This window comes from Periplaneta americana, chromosome 3 (genome assembly GCF_040183065.1).
Source record: "Periplaneta americana isolate PAMFEO1 chromosome 3, P.americana_PAMFEO1_priV1, whole genome shotgun sequence".
Classification (NCBI taxonomy): Eukaryota; Metazoa; Arthropoda; class Insecta; order Blattodea; family Blattidae; genus Periplaneta; species Periplaneta americana.
The window spans coordinates 150,245,145-150,262,733 of NC_091119.1; the positions used below are offsets into that span (position 1 = coordinate 150,245,145).

Below are 17,589 nucleotides of genomic sequence, written 5' to 3' on the forward strand. Positions count from 1 at the left end.
GTAAATTCGCGGGTTCAAACCCGGTCGAGGGCGATGGAGATTTTAAGGACGATAAAAATAATGAGAATGGCTTGTATGAAAGGGAAGTACAGCTGGAAGGTTCGTGTCATAAATTTACAGCACATAGAAGTCCCTTGTCCTTAGATCACATGGCTCCAGACAAAATTCCCGGTCATTTCTTGTTCACGAACAAACACGAAGTTATAATGGGTTCATAAGAGATGCTGAAGTGTACCATTGTGGCCGAATCCTACTTTGGTGAAAATACTTTAATCTAGAGAACCAACCAAGGATTCTGCTTATCGTTTAATCTTACCACTGTGATAGACCTATTTACGCATAAGGAGAGGGAGTGCGCCTCCGGTGTACGTACAGGGTCTCAGTCACTTCCTGCTGCTACATAAAACCCAGTCCATGCACATGGCTAGTCGTCAGTGCGGATTGTGTTGCGGTTGTGAATGTGCTGCGATGATGTAACCATCCTGCAGCAGAATCCGAGGAAAGCGTGCCACTGAGTGAAAGAGGTGAGCGTAGATAACTCCTGAAGCAGAGTTAAGTGATTAGCGGTGCATATAACAGTGAGATGCAGCGAGTAACAGATGAATGATAACCTATAAGAACCAATTCCGTGGTGAAGTAGGCCTAATTAGGGAGTCTCAAGATCTCATCATAAAAAAACATGGAATCGAAATGAAAAGTAGGATTTTTGTTATAATGTTGTAAATTTACAAACAATCTAAAAAATGTAAAATATATCTAATGAATTTTTATATTTTCAAACAAATTCCAAATATTGCACAATTACGTGTAATATGTTGCAGGCCATTCTACTGTAAATTTTTACTCCCTCAGGTGGAGTATAATCAGAAAGTACATGGTGTGATGCTCTGCAAAAATAAAATCGATTCCGAGCTTTTGAAGGAAATATTTCAGCACCCTCAATACCGAGAAAATATTTTATTTTCTAGCATGTCTTCAGTGTGGCCTATTGCGATTTTCCTCAACTAACATTAAGAATTTTGTTTTATATTCAGTGTCTATGCGTTAATCATTAAGTGCTATTATTTATATTAAAATAATGAGCCTATATTTGAGAAAGTAACATAAAATGGTGACCGATTCTAATTATTATTTTATAGTTTTGATTAAACATTTTATAATTACAAAGATGAGATAGAGAGATATGGATAAATGAATGAATGAATGAATGAATGAATGAATGAATGAATGAATGAATAAATAAATAAATAAATAAATAAATAAATATACAAGTAGGTATAGACAGACAATTAGGTATAGACAGACAGACAGGCAAACAAAGAAACAAATGAATGAATGAATAAATAAATAAATAAATAAATAAAAAAAATATATATATATATATATATATATACTCATTATTGCATTACTGTATATGCATATAAGCTCAGCACTTTGGATAAAAGGAATAGAAATAAAACCGTGCTATTGCCTGGGTTAATTGCAATCTAGAAATATTCCTCCGGATAGAGATGGTTGCAGGGGTGTAGTTGTAAATAAAATTGTATCAAGGCGCTTGGCGTTATGTATTTATTATTATTATTATTATTAATATTATTATTATTATTAGTCATCTTATTAGTAATGTCATTATTACTATAAGTTACATATTACTAATCCATAGTCTACTTATAAAATAAGTTGGGTTCCTTCCCAGGCAGGATTCGAACCACGAAAGTTTTAATTACCAGCCTATCGTGCTCTGGAGTGAACAAGGCTCTGAAATCAGCTACAAGGGTCGGTCCGGTTTTTTTTTTTTTTGCCATTACTGTACAAGAATTGTCAAATGATATTCGTGATATTCCACACAGTTTATTGTTGGAAATGTCAAACCACATCTCAGCACATGGATATTTAGGTTCTACTATTATTTATTATAGTAAAAAAAGAGTTACGTACATATTATGTAACACGATAGAAGTTTCTAAATCTGGCGGATAGTTGGCAACACTGAAGTCCCGGCATGAGTCGCGCCATTAAACTGATTTCGTTGCGGTTCAGAGCTACCCGCTCACGAAGAAATTCAGTATATATGAGAGCGTTAATGGTAACATTTTGACTAGCAGCAAAAATATAAAATGTAGTTTGCAAAAATTTTGTAATGAATTCAATCATTTAAAGAAATTATTTCTTTTTAAAACAGGGATGTCCAGCGCTGGTAATTCTAGCCCTTAAACGAGGTGCAACAGTGATGTAGAATATCTCTTAAGCGTGTGTCTGCACGTGACTCTGAGATTCTACGTCACTATTTCACCTCGTTTAAAGGCTAGAATTGCCCGCGCTGGGGATATCTGTTCTAAAAAATAGTGACTCGGCTATTCAAACGTTTTAATGATATTATTAATGATTTGCTATAATGGTAGATAAGTGCAATGGATTTAGAACCTTTATATACAGTTATATACAGTTATATTACCGGTTGTTCTGTATGGTTGTGAAACTTGGACTCTCACTCTGAGAGAGGAACATAGGTTAAGGGTGTTTGAGAATAAGGTGCTTAGGAAAATATTTGGGGCTAAGCGGGATGAAGTTACAGGAGAATGGAGGAAGTTACACAACACAGAACTGCACGCATTGTATTCTTCACCTGACATAATTAGGAACTTGAAATCCAGACATTTGAGATGGGCAGGGCATGTAGCACGTATGGGCGAATCCAGAAATGCATATAGAGTGTTAGTTGGGAGACCGGAGGGAAAAAGACCTTTAGGGAGGCCGAGACGTAGATGGGAGGATAATATTAAAATGGATTTGAGGGAGGTGGGGTATGATGATAGAGACTGGTTTAATCTTGCACAGGATAGGGACCGATGGCGGGTTTATGTGAGGGCGGCAATGAACCTTCGGGTTCCTTAAAAGCCATTTGTTGTTGTTGTTGTTGTTGTTGTTGTTGATATACAGATTTTCTATAATCAGTTTAAGAAAAATTTTTGGATTACTTCTTGTTTTTATTTTATTAATTATTTTGTTATAATTAGTGTACCTTTTTGACTTTATTGAAACAAAGTTCTTGGTTATATCCTAGATCATATATACCGATATTGCTCGGCCTTATAGGCTTTGATGGTAACAACTTTTGTCAGGTTTACTATGCTGCCATCTAGTTGTTACATAAGGAGTCACGTCATAACTCCCATTTGAGTTGCATTAGCGACTGTACTGCCATCTTGTGTTCGTTTACGGCGGACGGGTGGCGATCCTGGCGGTTGTTCTCTTCAAAGTGCTACCGATTTTAACATAGGGATGAGCAATCTATATAATGATCTAGGATTATATTCATGTTCGTAAAGATCCTAATAAGGCCCGTAACACACTTGAAGAGTTTTCGCTAGCGAGAAATGTGTTGCGAGAAAGAGGCGAGAGCCTTCCTCCACACACTTGGCGAGTTCTCGCTATCACAGATCACACCTCGCTATGATCATCTATGCACTGCCTTCATGGAGAAAGCATGTATCTGATTATAGTAATGACTCGTTGGGGGAAATATTATAGGTTATGTATTTACGTATATTGTCGTACTTAAATATATAACCTGTAAGTATATTGTCGTACTTTACAAATTACGTACGAGCGCTATGTTGAATTCTAGTATTCAGATGATGAGGAAATGGAATTACATGAACATATTTTGTTCATGAAAAGAAGAAGTAGGCCTAAAATTAAAGCCAGAAATATCTGAAAATCACATTGTATCTTACGAAAATAAGGGTGAGTTTTGGACACTGGTTTTTATTTGAATGATGATACGTTTAGGCGTTATTTCAGGTTCAGTGGACCACATTTTTTTTTGCCATTCATGATATGATAGAGAATTCTTTGCTATATTCTGATTAAAATTACGTAAACTGTTAAGACATAAAGATATATTATTTCAAAAGTTTAATCAATACTATTAAATCCCATCAAAATAAAATATAGCCCTATTTATTTTCAGATAATCTGATATTTGTCTCCAGATTTCTTCTTTAAGTTTCGTGTTTTTATAGTTTTCATCCCGTGTATCATATATGCCTACGGGTGGCATCGTACAAGTTCGATAGTTTCTGACTGCAATTGTCAGCCATCTTTCCTCATTTTCAAATAAAAACAATACAATTCATCGCCACCTGTGATATCTTTTTCTACATTCAATCGTCATAAAGAGTATAAATGTCAAACATCTTTGATAAATGTGTCAAGAAAATTCGCTGAGCTACCGATTCCAGCTAGAAACTCGCGCGAGGTTTTTGCCTCGAGCGAGAATCTCTTCCAGTGTGTGGACGTCCATTTGAATCCATGTTATCAATTTTTTAATTTCTCGCTGGCGAAAACTCTGCAAGTGTGTTACGGGCCTAAGGCTTGTTTTATTGAGAAGCGCCACGGGAAGAAAGCTAACCTTTCACACTACACATGCTATCCAGTAACAATTGAAAGACGAAATGGCGATAGTAAATAATGATGACATATCATAAGTAGAAAACCGAAATAATCATCGCATTGGCCACCACAAAATTAATCAGTTGTGTAGCGATCATACAAGAAGTTGTCAGTTGACCGAGCTGAGGCTGGGTGTGCAAGACTGGGTGCATTTAGTGACAAGATCCTACACGAGAGAGTTTACTTCATCTAGATCAGGAAAATATGTCTTGAACGCTTCCTCCGTTCTATTCTTGTAATTTGCTGCGACTGGCTGGCGCACTAGAGCGGGGAAGCACCGCACCGATTCGTCACTGACCACTTTTCACACACTCGTGGTGTTGTTGCCTTTGGCGGCAGCTGCTTCTCCTTTACTTCTGCTGAATCACTCAATTTCGCCTCCGTTAACACATGAACAGGGTTCTCCAAACTGCGACCATTCTACGCTACAACACAACGCGTAAACTCATACACTTTAATTTTATTTCGAGTACACACACGTGCTTACCCAACATATGCAAGCATAGTATGCATACGTACAGTACATCATAATATACAAGGTGGAAATGAAAGAGCCTTGCAGATTTCTAGAGCGAATAGTGCATGTTGTATGTAACAAAAAACTATAATATCATATTGGTGGAAAGTTCACAGTTTCCCCCCCTCCCCCAAATGTTTAACAATCTCTTATTCAGTAACTATTGCGAGTAGGATCGTGATTTTTTGTCCATGTCGATAGGAAATCTAACGAAGAATACTTTGTCCCTCTGATGTATTTCAATAGCGTGCACGGTTTTCGTGTAAATTTAATTTTAAAAACCCCTAAATTCATATCATTGCACGAAGCGAGCGAGTGGAACGTCTTGGCAGCTTGGCAGATTACGTACGGAGACTCACCGAGTACGTTGACCTCTTACATCTGTATCACGAGTAGAGTGTATTAGTGACAATGTTGCCAGACTGCTAAAATTTAAAACTGTGCATTTAATTACAAAATATAACATAGGTTTTCTATTTATGTACGTGTACCCTATCGTCCCTTTCAATCTGCAAGGTTATTTTACTTCCACTCTAGGAGTCTATACATATATAGGCTACAATACATAGTAGATACATACAGTCGGTCTGGGTAGCGCAGTCGGTATAGCGCTGACCTTCTATGCTCGACGTTGCGGGTTAGATCCCGGCCCAGGTCGATGGAATTTAAGTGTGTTTAAATGCTACAGGCTCATTTTAGTAGATTTACTGGCATGTAAAAGAACTCCTGCGGGACAAAATTCCGGCACGCCGGCGACGCTGATATAACCTCGGCAGTTGCGAGCGTCGTAAAATTAACCATAATTTATAGTACATACAGTACTATATATATATATCGATGGTGTGTTGTAAGAAGGGCGTTATCAACAATTTTGTGGCTTTACGCTAATAAATGGTTATAAATCATTTATCCATCGACTCATTTCCTTGGTGTATGAAAAATTAAAAAAAAATAGTGAAACGGGATAAAGTAACAGATTTTATGAAATGATGGATCTTAAATATATTTTTTTTATATTACCTGATTTTGTTGATAGTGCCCTTTTTACAAAACAACATCGATATATATTTAAAGAGGAAGGCAGAAAATAGAAAACACTGGAGAATGCTGGACTTGCAGTGAAAGACCTGCCCTTGGGCAGAACACTATGAATGAATATATAGCCTACACACACATATAGTCGACCTGGTTGGCAAGTTGGTATAGCGCTGGCCTTCTATGCCCAAGGTTGCGGGTTCGATCCCGGGCCAGGTCGATGGCATTTAAGTGTGCTTAAATGCGACAGGCTCATGTCAGTAGATTTACTGGCATGTAAAAGAACTCCTGCGGGACAGAATTCCGGCACATCCGGCGACGCTGATATAACCTCTGCAGTTGCGAGCGTCGTTAAATAAAACATAACATTTTTTTTAACACACATATAGGCCTATATCATCATCATCATCATCTGCATTACGATATGGACCATAAGATCCGTTCCACTCCAATCAAATCAAATATATATATATATATATATATATATATATATATATATATATATAGCGAATGGAAGCATTTGAAATGTGGATATGGAAAACAATGTAACGTGTGAAGTGGACAGAGAGAATAAGAAATGCAGAGTTGTGTTGGAAAGAGTGGTTGGAGAAAAAATGATGCTGAAACTGATTAGGAAGAGGGAAAGGAATTGGTTGGGTCACTGGCTGAGAAATAACTGCTTACTGAAGGATGCACTGGAAGTAATGATGTACGGGAGAAGAGTTCGGGGTAGAAGAAGATACCAAATGATAGACGACATTAAGATATATTATGGATCAAATGAGGAGGAAAAGAGGAAGGCAGACAACAGGAGAGATTGGAGAAAGCTGGGTTTGCAGTTAAAGACCTGCCCTTGGGCAGAACACTGAATGAATGAATGAATGAATGAATGAATGAATGAATAGGACACATACATACATACATACATTACATACATACATACATACATACATACATACATACATACATACATACATACATACATACATACATACATACATACATACATACATACATACATACATACATGTCATCGAATTGAATTATGTTTTATTGGATAGTTTGCTGGCTGTTGGCTAGCCTGTTTCCTCTGAGGATAGATCAGCAACACTTTTATTAATCTATTCAGTTCCAGTAACTGGTGAGATATGATTCCTCTATTACATCTTGACAAACACTTGACTGACAAGGTCAATTCTTACTCGAGGTGCAGTGCAAGACACCGATAACGCTGTTAACAGAGGAAATGAAAATATCCCGAGTTATAATGTCACGTAGCATGCATTTCAGTTGGATTCTTCTGTGCTGCGTGAATATGGGCCTAGGACGTAAGAAGACGAAGTATCTGTTTGACCGATAATGTGCAAAATAACTAAATAAAGATACAAACAAATAACAGATGCTAACTCTTCGCAGCGGCTATGTTCCTAGAAAAAAACCGTTGATACAAAGGACGCAGATAAGGGACCGTCCATTCTATGGGAAAAGAGGAGTTTAGATTGCTGTTGGACCCTGTTCACCATACACTACTGCCATCTCGGTGTTGGCGGAATTGTACTTGTGATAGACAAACTCAATGGTTGGGGTTCTCCTGTTTTGCCTCGTTATTTTACAGACACTCAACACAATTCCCTTTCGTCATCATAATCATCTCCGTCTCCCACAACAGGGCACCCTTTCTGTTTGCGTGACGTCGAATCGATCCATCGCCATAGTAGTTTTCCTTGTGATTTGTCCAAAGATTGGAAGATGGCAGTAGTGGTGCAATCTAGTTGACTTATAGATCTGCTGAAAAAATACACGAGCCTCTCAAACTCTTGCTTTCCTGGCAGGGACATAACGATGCATGTAGATTTATGAGGTACGGCAAACCACCTCCAGAGATATGGTAGCGTATACAGGCTTGGTGGCTGGAGAGGAATACGTGGTCAGGCGGATAGTGGAGTCGTCCTAACGAGGAGCGCAATTCATTGTCATGGGTGCATAAAAAGTTATTAGGGCAGATCCTTAGAGATGCTCCATGTTCGTCCGATAAGTACTTCTACCTGTACCGTTCTTGTGAAGAACAGCTTTCTTATTGTAAAAATAAGAACCTAGGAAATATTTTACGGTAATAACAAAATAAAAGCCATGGAAATGTTTTGCGATAGTAGAAAAATAGAAACCATGGCAATCCTTTGCGATACTGTAAAAATAAGAACCATAGGAAAGTTTTGCCGTAAAAAAGTAAAAACCAATTTTTTTGCGACAGTAGAAAAATAGAAATAATGGAAATGCTTTGCAATTCTATAAAAATAAGAACCATGCAAAAATTTTCCGGTAAAAAAAAAAATAAAAAACCGCGGACATATTTTGCGGTAATAAAAAAATAGGAACCATGGGAATCCTTTGCGATACTGTAAAAATAAGAAAAATTGAAATGTTTTGCGGTAATAGAAAAATAGAAACCATGAAAAATTGTTTGCGATACTGTAACAATAAGAACCATGGACAAGTTTTGCGCTAAGAAAATAAAAACCATGGACTGTTTTGCGATAATATAAGAATAGAAACCATGGAAATGGTTGGCGATACTGTTAAAATAAGAACCATGGAAATGTTTTGCGGTAATAGGAAAATAGAAACCATGGAAATGTTTTGCGACACAGTAAAAATAGAAACCATGGAAATGGTTGGCGATACTGTAAAAATAGAAACCATGGAAATGGTTGGCGATACTGGATAAATAAAAAGCATGGAATTGTTTTTCGGTAATAGAAAAATAGAAACCATGGAAATGTTTTGCGATACTGTAAAATAGAAACCATGGAAATGGTTTCGGAAGCGATATATTTAACCTAAGGAGAAAATGTTGTATGTGTCGTGTGTAATTTCAGATTATTACGAACTAAGAAGTACTATTTTGAAAGGCACTGTAATAGTAAAGCACATAAGAAAAATGTTGAACGCAATTCAAAACCATGGAAATGTTTTGCGATACTGTAAAAATAGAAACCATGGAAATATTTTGCGATACTGTAAAAATAGAAACCATGGAAATGGTTGGCGATACCGGAAAAATAAAAACCATGGAAATATTTTGCGGTAATAGAAAAATAGAAACCATGGAAATGTTTTGCGATACTGTAAAAATAGAAACCATGGAAATGGTTGGCGATACTGTAAAAATAGAAACCATGGAAATGGTTGGTGATACTGTAAAAATAGAAACCATGGAAATGTTTTGCGATACTGTAAAAATAGAAACCATGAAAATGGTTGGCAATACTGTAAAAATAGAAACCATGGAAATGGTTGGCGATACTGTAAAAATAGAAACCATGAAAAATTGTTTGCGACACTGTAAAAATAAGAACCATGGAAATGTTTTACGATACTGTAAAAGTAGAAACCATGGAAATGTTTTGCGATACTGTAAAAATAGAAACCATGGAAATGGTTGACGATACTGTAAAAATAAGAACCATGGAAATGTTTTGCGGTAATAGAAAAGTAGAAACCATGGAAATGTTTTGTGATAAAATGAGAATATGAACCATGGAAATGGTTTGCGGTACTATAAAGATAAAAACCATGGAAATGGTTTGCGATACAGTAAAAATAGAAACCATGGAAAGTGTTTGCGATACTGTAAAAATAAAAACCATGAACAAGTTTTGCGGTAAAAAATTAAAACTACGGACTTTTTTCGATAATATAAGAATAAAAACCATGGAAATGGTTTGCATTACTGTAAAAATAGAAACCATGGAAAAGGTTGGCGATACTGGATAAATAAAAACCATGGAATTGTTTTGCGGCAATAGAAAAATAGAAACCATGGAAATGTTTTGCGATACTGTAAAAATAGAAACCATGGAACTGGTTGGCGATACTGTAAAAATAGAAACCATGGAAATATTTTGAGATACTGTAAAAATAGAAACCATGGAAATGGTTGGCGATACCGGAAAAATAAAAACCATGGAAATGTTTTCCGGTAATAGAAAAACAGAAACCATGGAAATGTTTTGCGATACTATAAAAATAGAAACTATGGAAATGGTTAGCGATACTGTAATAATAGAAACCATGGAAATGGTTGGTGATACTGTAAAAATAGAAACCATGGAAATGTTTTGCGATACTGTAAAAATAGAAACCATGAAAATGGTTGGCGATACTGTAAAAATAGAAACCATGGAAATGGTTGGCGATACTGTAAAAATAGAAACCATGAAAAATTGTTTGCGATACTGTAAAAATAAGAATCATGGAAATGTTTTGCGATACTGTAAAAATAGAAACCATGGAAATGTTTTGCGATAGGTACTGTAAAAATAGTAACCATGGAAATGGTTGACGATACTGTAAAAATAAGAACCATGGAAATGTTTTGCGGTAATAGAAAAATAGAAACCATGGAAATGTTTTGCGATAATATGAGAATAGGAACCATGGAAATGGTTTGCGGTACTATAAAGATAAAAAACCATGGAAATGGTTTGCGATACACTAAAAATAGAAACCGTGGAAATTGTTTGCGATACTGTAAAAATAAAAACCATGGACAAGTTTTGCGGTAAAAAATTAAAACTATGGACTTTTTTTTCGATAATATAAGAATAGAAACCATGGAAATGGGTTGTATTACTGTAAAAATAGAAACCATGGAAATGGTTGGCGATACTGTAAAAAAAGCAAATTAAAGGTAGTTATTTTAACACAGATTAAATTTAACATTCCGAAATAACATCTCACATTCCGAACCCCCAAAAACACCTGTGATGGACTTCTTCTTGTTGTTAAAGTATACTATCGCGAAATGATTAAAACATTTGGATAATTCACTTAACACACAAAATAATCATTTTTAATGTTGCATTCAATTAAAAACAATTAGCACCATAAAGCGCTGCCCGATCAGTAGTGAACATAAATTTCTTTCGAGTGAATAGATGAGTAAAAGAATGAAGCTGATCTTGATGACACACATATGTAATGCCTTAGATTTTTTTATCTTTCTCGAGATTTAAATTTCAAGGAAGAGATTTAATCACGATAACGCATTTATCTATGCCAAATGACACACTTCAAATACCTTGTGGTTCGCGATATTATATAGACTATACTTAGCAAGAATTAGGTATTTATCGTAAGTGAAAAAAAAAAAAAACTCATCTGGGTGCAGTAACGGCCGATAATGATTAGGCTCTACATTCAGGAACTTACAACATAAAACATGAACAAACGAAGACTAGATTGCGAAAATTTCAGATCGAATAAGATTAAATGCGGAAGAAAGTAAGCATTTTATCAAGTCGTTGCAATATTGTGATGACATAGTAATATGAATAATCACGACTAAAATAAGAATGTGTGTACGAGATTGCAAAGAATGGAAAGAAGAGTGTCGAAGAGCATTTATGGCGTACGAAAGGCAGTATTATTACAGATCAATCAGTACAAGAGTAAAAACTGATTAGAAAAATAACACATACATGAAAAAAAATAGGGCGGATGCAAAAATTGCTATAGATATTACGCCGAAGAGAATGCTGTTTTATGCAGTTAGTGTTCTACCCAAGGCAGGTCTTTCACTGCAAACCCAGCTTTCTCCAATCTTTCCTATTTTCTGCCTTCCTCTTTGTCTCCTCGTATGTCTCTATATATCTTAATGTCGTCTATCATCCGATATCTTCTTCTGCCCGTCCACCACTCCTTCCAGTGCATCCTTCAACAGACAGTTTCTTCTCAGTCAGTGACCCAGCCAATTCCTCTTCCTCTTTCTGATCAGTTTCAGCATCATTCTTTCTTCACCCACTCTTTGCAACACAGCTTCATTTCTATTCTGTCTGTCCACTTCACACATTCCATTCTTCTCCATATCCACATTTCAAATGCTTCTATTAGCTTCTATTCATTTCGTTATGGCTGCTAGGCCTATAAGCTAATAATTGCGGCAGAGGAATATAGATTGAGAACAAGGCATAGGACTGAATACTGTTTCAAAACGTTGCCGTTCTTTAATTGCATATTTTTGCTAAGGGTCCATGAAAAATTTGTTACTTGAAGGGTCTTATCTTAAATTCAGATATTTTTCTCGACCAGATATTAGACCAATATTTAGTGTTGTTTAAAAGTCAGGAAATATTATTTTTCCACTACTTTATATGTAACATTCGGGCCGAAATATTTTTTAGTTGGTTATTTAGGTTATTTAGCGACGATGAGATTAGTGATAGCGAGATGAGGCTGCGGATTCGCCATAGATTATCTGGCATGCACCTTACAGTTGGGGAAAACCTCGGAAAAAACCCAACCAGGTAATCAGCCCAAGCGGGGATCGAACCCGCGCCCGAGCGCAACTCCAGACCGACAGACAAGCACCTTAACCGCTGAGCCACACCGGTGAATGGACCGAAATATATTTTCAATTGTGAATATTCGAATTTCAATCTTTTCAAGAACTTATATCATTTACTTCTAAACTCATTTTCACTTTGGTAAAATATATCTATTTATTTTAGAACGTTAATTTAAATATTCAAAACTCTGCAAATAGAAGTAGTGAGCTTTGGTTTTAACTTTTTGGATGAAAAATATATTATGAAACAAAAAGTAGGCCTATCTAGAATCTAAGTGCATTTTACTTACTGTAAGAATAATCTTCTGTTGCCCATAAGGTGACTTTAAAGAAATATTGTGTTTGTTATTAAATCCAAGTGACAGTATATTTTGTACTTGAGTAGCATTCTCATTGTTCAGTGCCTATAGGAATAAGCAGATGTAAACATACGAAACTTAGCGGGAAGACGAGTAAAAGCTCTCCGTTCCAAGCGAAGCTACGTAGTAGGCCTATGATCATGGATGGGCAACTCGTGCTCCCAAAGTGCTAAAAAAATCCTTGAAAGAGAGAAAAGCAGACGGAGGCAGCCGCAGCAGTTACAAGTTGTTTGTAGTTTCGCTGCAAAAGCCACGGTGCGCTCTGGCGGCTCATGCAGTTGATCGTGATATCTATTCCATGATTTGAATTTCAGAATGACGCATGGTACAATAATTGTAGTAATTTTAGACAGACTATACCTGAACACATAACAAAATTATATTATTTTCTAGCTTTGTAAATTAGTTTAGTATTGGAAACACAAACTGAATACAACCTTTTCAAGATACAACAAATATAGCTGCAACACTTATTTATTATTACAATATTTGTTAATATTTCTTATTATATGTCTTATTTGAAACGTAGAACGCTAGAATTTACAAGTCTTTATACATTAAAGAGTATTCCTCTGTTCTCAGAAAGGTAATAGTCTGTATTCGCAAACAATAACAAATTGAAGGACGTATTTTTTACATGTCACGGCAGATGAAATAAACTTACTTCTGAGCTCTTTCTTTACTTTGAGAGCTTTTACACTTCTTTCTTGTATTAAACTCTGCCTCAAGCACATATAATATATATGGAAGCAAAGAGTTTATTTGAAAATTCTACTTAAGCAACATTACGAACAGTTCGATTCCTGATTTTGCTGGAATCTGAGTGGCGTGCTGTTCTGTAGATTTATTAATTCAAGCTATAAATTTTCAGGATTTTCTATCGGCGTAAGCCTTTTTGGCTTTTCAATTGTCACTGTTTCTCCAAACTCAGCAGTGAATTCTGCTGTAGGTTTGAAGTAGGGTCTTATATTTTATAGGAGGATTTTATCACTCTTCAAGATAGTTTATAGTCAAAGAAAGTGAAGTTCTCTATGTTCTACATCATACTACCACATTTCAAATTTATCCATAAATGTTCTCAGCTAGTCGATTATATGTCGTGCAATTCTGTAACTCGCACGCACAACGTGATAATGATAACTTATTTGATATGTCTCACCTTGTTGATATCTCATTTTTACCTTTAGCTGTTTTAAAGCAGATGCAGACAGTATTTCTTCACTAAAATCTTCACTGTTTATTTGTAACATAAAATGTCATGCGTAAGAAAGTGTAATAGAATACAAGCTTTACCTCTCCTCTTAATAAAAAAAATTCTCTTTTTACTCGTAACTAAAGGGAAATGATCTGGGAATTATATTGTTTTTCACTTAAAACGAGACGCCACTGACTGCAGACGCGATCGAACTTGTGTCTTGAAAGAACCGCACACAGACAGTACAGCTAGTACAGAGTCCGTTCTACCTGCATTGAGATTGTGTTGACACTTTCAGAGCACGAGTTGCCCACCCATGCCTATGATCCATGCATACCTTAACTTGTACTCATAGTAACCAAACGCAGGACTCTACTTACAATGAATAGAATGAAGGTTGTTGATTTTTTTTTTTTTTTGCAAATTCATAACAGAAAATAATGATTTGCCTCTACAAATACGAATTGGCCTTATTCAGTGTTATAATGAATACAATGAAGGTTATTCCAGCGCACTGAGAAGATCCATAACTCTAAATGGAATAAGCAAGTACTAGAGATGAACAAAACTAACTGCCGCTCTCGCTCGCTGTGTTAGTTGCATTTGTCTTTCGAGTCTGTTCTCGTCATTCTCGTGCGCTTCGAGCCTCGTTCATCTTTCTCGAAATAGCATTTGGTCGGGGTGGAAAGATTTCGTAACTGCGAATAACATACATCTTTGAAATAAATAATATTATAAATGTTTAAATGAGACAAAAAGACAAAACAGAACAGTATCTTAGTTAACAAAATGTTCTGGTTCTATTATTATTATTATTATTATTATTATTATTATTATTATTATTATTATATTACCTATGGATATATAAATAGAAAAAAAACAATATCAAATAAATTTGCATTTCTAAGAAACATAAAACATAACGTTCATATCTTTTTACTTCAGATTGCACACTTGATCTCAAACAATTATGAAAATAAAATTCCTAGCCTTTTAATAAGGGCCTAGTAATTATAAATAAAGACTGGGGAACGGATTATTATACACTGAAAGGTAGAGATGATGTTCCAAATAGGCTACTTGATTGTTTATACGTACATAGTATAACAGTTGCCAAAGAAGATAAAAGTTCAGTCAGGTATAAACAACTGTGGCGATTCAAGGCTGCTTGACATTCGGGACTTCGGGAGTGATCAATCTCGACATCTCGAAACACTCACAAGCAGTGTTTACGTCAATGACGCGACGTATACAACATTGTCGTGCGGGTTTTCGGCTTTGCAGGCGCTGTTAGTCTTGCTTTCTCGATCGTTGTTCATCTCTAGTAAGTACCGTGCAATTTGTCGTCATTGTGGAAGCTTTCAAAACAGAAGATATTTCGCAAGATTTTCTTCTGACCGCTGTTCACTTCCTAGAAAAGAGACTACAAATGATAAAGGAGAAAAAAAGACGACCACTTTCGAATGCTTTGAAGTTTGTGTACACGTGAATAAACTCCATTCTTTTATGAGCAAAACTGTGTAGTTATTTTTCTATAAATTGACTTCTAATAAAGAAAGGGGTCTTTCAAATCTTTCTTGATTTTTGAATAAGCCTATAATTTAACGTTGGATCTAGCCCACCTGAGACAGCACATATCACATTACAAACGGGCAAATGTCTTATTTCCTTGTAGGAATTCAATCCGCAACTTTGACTTTCAAGCAGAATTAAAACTACGCCATATCCATTGCCTAAACCACGCCCAGCTGGTGCACAAAATTACATACCATACATACTTTTTTACTTGGACTGCATAAACATGGCAGACTCGTTTGGTCAAATACTTCTGTTTTATGACGTGCATGCTCTGGAAATTCAACTCTCCATCCCACGTGAAACTTATTTCGAACAAAGGATTATTACCCACACTGGACATTGGTGAACCCTGCGCAAGGAGAATGTTTGAACGTGGGTGACAAAGCGGTTACTAGGGTTACGTCATGGTCACTTGACATGGCACCCAACTAGACCACAAGGCCTCACTGTCCATACACTCACCTCACTTAGCACCCTCTCCTCCCGCTACCGAGGCGCATCGTGACAAACTCTGCATGATAATTGCTGATTACCTTGTGGAAATCACAACAAACATTTATTATTCTCGCCTAGCCGATCTAATGGTTGCCCATGTTTGCTACTATATGTTAGTTTCGTGGATTCAGACCTGGCAGAGAGCGATACAAATTGATATCACGGCTTAATTCGGGAGAGAAGTAAAGCTGGGAATCCCGTGTTTGCAGATTGACGGCACGAAAAATAGTTCTGTTCCTAAATTAGGCTTACCAGAATTTTTATGATCCAGTAGGGGACATCGGCAATTTCAAGAAAAATCTCAAACGCTTACCTAGTCACTCTCAGTTGAAAAGTTTTAGAAAATACATGTAACAGTAGATACAATGATAGAACTTTTCACACTAAATTTGTAGAGTATCTTAATTTTCTGAATTAAATGAATAAACACACGTAACTCTTAGGCCTGTACATAATTATAACCTCTAAGAATTCAATTTGAGTACTGATGCATGCATGGAAGTCTTTCACACAATATTGTACACGCTGAACTCTAACACACACATTTTACACATCACACTACTAGTAGCTGTTATTCAATCTTAGCATGAAAATTGGCTATTCAAACATTCAAGCCGCAATGACGATGGAGAGGCACAATGTATAATGTGTAAAAAAACACATTATTTGTAAGAAATTTATTGTACAGCGACTATACAATGCAAGTTATAATATAATTTCTATGAATGTAAGACAGTCGCTGAAGATGACAGGATGATAATGATAGATGATTATAGAAAAAACATTTTAAACTATAAGGAGTCCAGAATTTTACTAAAATATTGAAAATCTAACTAGAAGTTATAACGCTTTGTTGATAACAATGCTAAACGTTTTACTGTGGTTATTATTTATTTGTTTAAATTCCATCTCGCTAATAGCCAGAGTAGCTGACGCGCCCTTTTTAAACCCCACTATCTATGCATCTCGCTCGAAAGTTTGCAGATAAAGTAATGTCAATATTTGGACTTACAGGTGCGAACAGATTTTTTACAAATGAATCTCAAACGAAGACCACGTTTGACAGATTGAGGATAGTTTCCAGCAAGACTGACATTGGAAGAATTATTTGTAGAAAAGATCACAAAAGATTGAAACTTTCACGATTAAGAACAAACCTGGATGTTTGTATATGTGTGTAAAAACAAAAGAGATTTGAATTATTTTAGCTTTATTTTGAAAAATTCGTCCATATATAAAAATTTTGAAAAGGTGTCAGGATATAGCCTATTGCGCTTTTATTCATGAATGGGTAGTATCATTCAAAATATAGTAATATTTCAAATTGTTTGTGTTATAATGTGAAATAATTTTGATTAAGACTTATTGTCAAGTATACCTCCAAAGAAATATTATTTAACATGTTTGTCGAAACAGAAATTTCCTAAATAAATGATCGTAGTAAGACTATATATAGCCAAGTATTAACTTTACATTGCTGTAGTAACTTATTCTCTGTACATCGTACATCCATGACTGAGGGTTTCTCTTAACGTTCACTCAAACCACAGTTCTCGCAAAGTGCACTCTGATAGACAACAGTTGCCAGTGTCCTTGACATGTCTGCTCT

At 35.9% G+C, this 17,589-nt stretch overlaps 1 protein-coding gene across 1 annotated transcript in view; it reads left to right on the forward strand.

Moving 5' to 3' along the window:
• Nucleotides 1–388: 388 nt before the first annotated feature.
• The window catches only part of LOC138696618 (protein unc-13 homolog 4B-like), a 69,495-nt gene continuing 52,294 nt past the window's right edge, over nucleotides 389–17,589 (forward strand). The window contains exon 1 of the mRNA XM_069821804.1: nucleotides 389–524. The gene's annotated coding sequence lies outside the window, so the exon portion shown is untranslated. The remainder of the gene's footprint in view (nucleotides 525–17,589) is intronic.